This window comes from Sturnira hondurensis, unplaced genomic scaffold (genome assembly GCF_014824575.4).
Source record: "Sturnira hondurensis isolate 20B ecotype Veracruz unplaced genomic scaffold, ASM1482457v3 Scaffold0004136, whole genome shotgun sequence".
Lineage (NCBI taxonomy): Eukaryota > Metazoa > Chordata > Mammalia > Chiroptera > Phyllostomidae > Sturnira > Sturnira hondurensis.
In genome coordinates, this window is record NW_028076767.1 from 9,160,816 (window position 1) to 9,166,184 (window position 5,369).

Here is a 5,369-nt window from a genome sequence, read left to right on the forward strand (position 1 = left end):
CCTGCTATGGAAAATGAAGCTATTAAAAATAATAAATGTGGCTAAGAAATAAGTATGGCTTATAAAAGCAAGTTTTAATAACTTGTAAACAAGTAAAATATTTATGGTTGTAATCTCAAATGACATTAACAAAAAATGCATACGTGAGTCTATTGGCGTCTATATGTTGTATGATCATGAACATATGGAGTACAATCATGAACATATGTTGTATGATCATCAAAAAAGCATGGCAGATTTGCCCCATAATGTTAAGTGAGGAGGGTAAAAGACAATGGTGAAATTGTAATTAAATGGGACGGTGCACATGGCGTAAAATGCTAAGTGAGAATATAAAATGTCAAATACAAAATTGTGTTATATTGCAGAAATAGGTCAAAATGGATTATGTATGAACAAGAACTAGAATGTAACAAATTGTAACACTGATTTAATTAAGTGACAGAATTGTGGGCTCTGTGTGTCCAGAAAGTATCCAGCCACGTGCTATGAAAATCAAGCACACTTATTGAAGAAGACACACGATCTGAGCAACATTGTTCATGGTACCATGATGTCTCAGTCCCCTTCAAAGGAGGCGCAGTGCTTCTTCTGCTGTGGGAGCAGAAGCCGCGGGAAGAGTTTTGCCACGCCACGTTTAATGCCAAGATCCTGCATCAAAATCTTGGACACTGTAGTTTTTGGATCCCCCAGATCAGCTTCTGTGACGTTCTCACACTGTCGGTTGTTGATCTTTGTTGGTTGCAGCCTGGACACGCTCAGCATCCTCCGGTGCTCTGCTGCTGCAGGCCTCCTAGGGCGTGGGTCGCTGTCAACAGATTCCTGACCAGCTTTGAAGCCCTTGTGCCACACTTTTATTTGTGCTGCACTCATTGCATCGTCCCCCCCCCCAAAAAAATCATTCCAATAGTTTCCACAGAGGAATGTTCAAGCTTAATGTAAAATCTGACGCAGATTTGTTGCTCTACTCACTCAATCATTTTGAGTGTGACGGCCACACAGTACACATGCTCACTCAGTGGTGTCTACCATTCCCACTGGCTAGCACAGCGAGGTCATCATTGTTCAGGCATGCACATTCCAGTCCACATTCCTCAGGTGCCAGATTACATAGATGTCGCACAAGCCGTTGTTGCTATAATAACAATAGCTGACTTTTTCTGAACAAACTGTGTGTACATACATATATATTCAATAGTTAAAAAGTGCTAAAATTAAGAATCTGAAAAATAATCCTCACAGTTTGAGGTTGTTTCCTATACCAAGTCAACAGCAATTTAAAAGACTTATACCAAGAGGAAAAGTAACTACGGATGGATGGAAAAGGTCAAATATGGAAATGAAGAGGGTTAACTGAGAACATTTGGTTTCTCCAAAGATCCTATTAAAATTGGTTCCAGGAACTGTTTCCATAAAGACCATTGGCTGGAAAACTGCGGAACCAGGATGGAAAACCAGGCAGTTGGAGTCGTCCATCAGAGATAACTTTTACTGCACCATTTTTTTTTCTGCAAGTGTGTGACAGTGTAGAATACAGTGACTGCCAGTACACCAATATGATTCGTGCTTAGGCACCAGCGGCTTTACCCACCAGAAACCTTACCTTGGATGCCCTGTGCTCAGTGAGGGAGGAAGAGTAGGAAGGACGGTGATACACAGCCTGACCCAGGGACTTTGAACAGCTGCACCCACCCCAATAAAAGACGTTGAAGAATATCCATTACTCAGGTCTCTGAACACATCTCACTCATTTCACACCTTGGACTTGGACATCTCACAGGTTGTTTTACCAAATAAGCCTTTGCTTTGTCTTTCTCTTGACATCGCATCAACAGCTATCCACTTTGACTGCTGCCTCACTTTGATTACTGTTCTTCCATCCCGCGCTTTCGCCCAGGCCCCTCTGTCTATATTCCCACCCGTGGGCGGTCCCCTCACTGCCTGAGCTCAAGGGCCACTAGTGCTTGAGCATTCGGCAAAGTAAAACCATCTTGAAATTCATGTTGAAGCTAATTTAAAAACTTGGGCTATTTTCTTGAAAGAGGCCAGATACAACATCATACACATGTGTCATTCGCACATTCATGTATTGTCATCCAGGCAGTGTCAGGTACTGCAGAAATAAACACGGTGTAGAAAAGAAGGAGATATATATATATATATATATATATATATAAAGTAAATCTTATGGTTTTATGTGTTTTAGACTCTGCAGAGGAAGTAAAGTCTAGTTTACAAGCAGTAATTAAAATATATATTTCATTATGTCTTTATATTTCTCAAAAAGTACCCAAGGGGTCCCAGTTCCATCCCACATACCAGAGCCTTTGGTCACCCAGCGGCTCTCATGCACTCGCCCTCCCACACCCTCTCCCGCCTTGGTGGCAACACCCCCTGTCTCTGAGCTCTTCATTTTCTGAGAGAGTTAGTGCTTTCGCTGGGCCCTGAGAGTCCCCCCCCCTTCCCACTCCTGTTTTGAAACCACCCCTTGTTCTTCCACCCGAAAAACATCCAAATGTCCCTTTTGCATGTGGCAGGGAGGAGGTGGAAGTGAGGAGCTCAGACACAGGAACATTTCATCCTCATCACACATATAATCAAATAATGACTATGGGAAGTGACACGTCCCACACTGCCATTGGCGTATTCAGGGTGCTTTGGAGACACAGGAGGAAACTATTATTTCCACCTTTCGTGTTAGGAAAAGGTTAGGAAACACTTGAGAAGAGGTGACACTTGACCTGGGTGGGTCTGAAAACCAGTTCAACAGGCATACAGGAAGAGGATTTGGGGTATAAGGACCAACACCAAGGTAGGAGTAGATGGAAGATGAAGATTTCAGTTTTTCCAAAATGTCTACAATGTAGGGTGGGTGAGTGGTGCAAATAATGAAAAATGAAGATGAAGAGATGGAGCAGGCACTTTTTCAGGCAAAAGAGCTTAATTTTCTTTTTCTTCTTTTTTGTCTTTTTCCTCCTCTGAACCCCCCAACCCACCCCTGAGTTGTGTCCAGGACGTGACCAGGCACAGGTATAGACTAAAATCCAAGCTGGGCTAAACTAGGAGTTACTTTGTCCCTGATCAATCCGAGATAAGCACCATCACACCACATACAACTTACCCAGGCCAGGGATAAGAGCTTAAACTATAAAAAAAATACAGTTTTGGATAAAAAACTGAAAAAGGGCAAGGCTGCAAGCAAAGAGGCTAGTTAGGATGCAATCGCAGTAATCTAGGCATCCTATAATGAGGGTTGAAATAGGAGTGAATAAGGAAATGACATAATTGGTTCAAAAGACATCTAGAAGACACAGAAGGAACAGGACTTCAAAACCAGTTGGGTAAGGACAGCAATGGAGAGGGAGGAGTCTGAGATGTCTGTCTGGTTTTCATCTGGGAGGCACAGGATTCATATCGATACCAACCAGTATGAAAGCTAATCCAGGCTGTGTGAAGGAGGGAGGGAGTGCGTTTGAGTACCCACAGAACAATAGACAGGTGGAGACAGTGGTGTGTACGGTGCTTCGAAGAGTTCTGAGCTGCAGGGCACAGCCGCACTGACATCTCTCTACCACCGTCCTGGAGTGAGGAGTTAATGCTCTGAATTCCAAAAGTCTCCAGGGAAGGCAGTTTACAATGAGTCTTGTATTCACCACCTCTGTCTTTACTACACATATTTTCAGATAACTTTTTTCTTTTTTTAAAAGATTTTATTTATTTATATTTAGAGGGGAAGGGAAGGAGAGAGGGGGAGAAATATCAATGTATGGTTGCCTCTCATGCATCCCCTGCTGGGAACTGGCCTGCAACCTAGGCATGTGCCCTGACTGGGAATCGAACCGTGATCCTTTGGTTCATAGGCCCACACTCAATCCACTGAGCTACACCAGCAGGAGCCCAGATAACTCTTGATGATCCTAAATTTGTTTCCTTGCTCAGAGGAGAAAGGGAACATCTTAATCTCTTTTGTCTGGAAGAAATTCTCCTGGTGGAAGGACTGCTGGTGCGTCAGCCTTCCACCACGATCATTCCCAGCGTCTGCATATGCCTAGTTCACTGCTTCCAGCAGGCAGCGTGGGCGGTTGGCAGTTACTGTGTTGACTAACGCATTTAGCCTGAGAATGCAAAAATGCCAGAGCTGGGAGGAGATGTGAAATTACTCACTCAAATCTCCATATCTGACAGCTGAAGAAACCTTCGAGTTGTTTACATTTAATTCCTTTCACTTTTCCTAAAACAATGTATTCTTCAATGTTTAATATATCTGGGTTTTTACTGAAGCATCTCTAAGTTTGTTTGTTTTTTATTTTTCTTTAACTATAGAGCTTAGAGCTGGTTCTAATGAACAATATTAACTTAGCACTAAACAGAATGACTAATTTACCTCCCAGTCTCTATTTATGTATTCCAATCTCTTTTCCTTTTAAAAACTTTATCACAAAAACAGTGAATAACATATGAAGCCTGTCCAGAAAAAGTCCAACCATTGTTAATATACTGAGAATGCTTTCTGTGACATTGATGTAACCTGGCAGCCAAGGAGAGTGGACTGGAAGGTGTGTGCATGAACAATGACAACTCCACTGTTCCAGTCAGTAAGGGCAGTAGACACCAATGAGTGAGCATGGGTACTGTGTGGCCGAGGCATTCAAAATGACTGAGTGAGTAGAACAACACATGTGCATCAGATATTGCATTAAGCTTGAACATTCCTCTGCAGAAACTATTCAGATGATTCAGCAGGCCATGGCTATGGGCAACTGTGATCGGCAGCTTCATTACAACATACCCGCTCATATGTCACATCTCGTGCAGTTTTTTGGTGAAATGTCATATCACGCAGGTGACTCAGCCCCCCTATAGCCCAGATTTGGCACCTTGAAACTTCTGGCTTTTCCTAAAACTGAAATTACCTTTGAAAGGGAAGAGATTTCAGACTGTCAATGAGATTCAGGAAAATATGACAAGGCAGCTAATGGTGATTGAGAGAACTGTGTGAGGTCCCAAGGTGCCTACTTTGAACGGGACTGAGGCATCATTGTCCCATGTACAATGTTTCTTGTAACTTGTACCAATAAGTGTCTCTATTTTTCATATTACATGGCTGGATACTTTCTGGACATATCTATTTTACATACATAAAAATTGTATGACAGGATCAGCTTTTGTTGCCATGTAAAATTGAGTCCTTTATTGTTTATTGAACATAATTATTTGTGTAGTTAATTTTTAAAGGCCCAGTCTCTATCAGATTAAATTAGGTGCTGGTATCATGTTACTGCAAATATTACCCTTACTTGAGCACTCCCTAGCCCCCATTTCGAGAAAATTAACATAATTGCACTATTTTCTTTTTCTTTTAATATAGC

The 5,369-nt window shown here is 42.1% G+C and overlaps 1 non-coding gene across 1 annotated transcript; it reads right to left on the reverse strand.

Annotated features, from left to right (window-relative positions):
- Window positions 1–3,001: 3,001 nt before the first annotated feature.
- On the reverse strand, window positions 3,002–3,135 carry LOC118986050 (small nucleolar RNA SNORA48). Its single transcript, XR_005066285.1, has one exon. It is a non-coding gene; the product is annotated as a small nucleolar RNA SNORA48 (small nucleolar RNA).
- Between the last annotated feature and the right edge of the window lie 2,234 nt (window positions 3,136–5,369).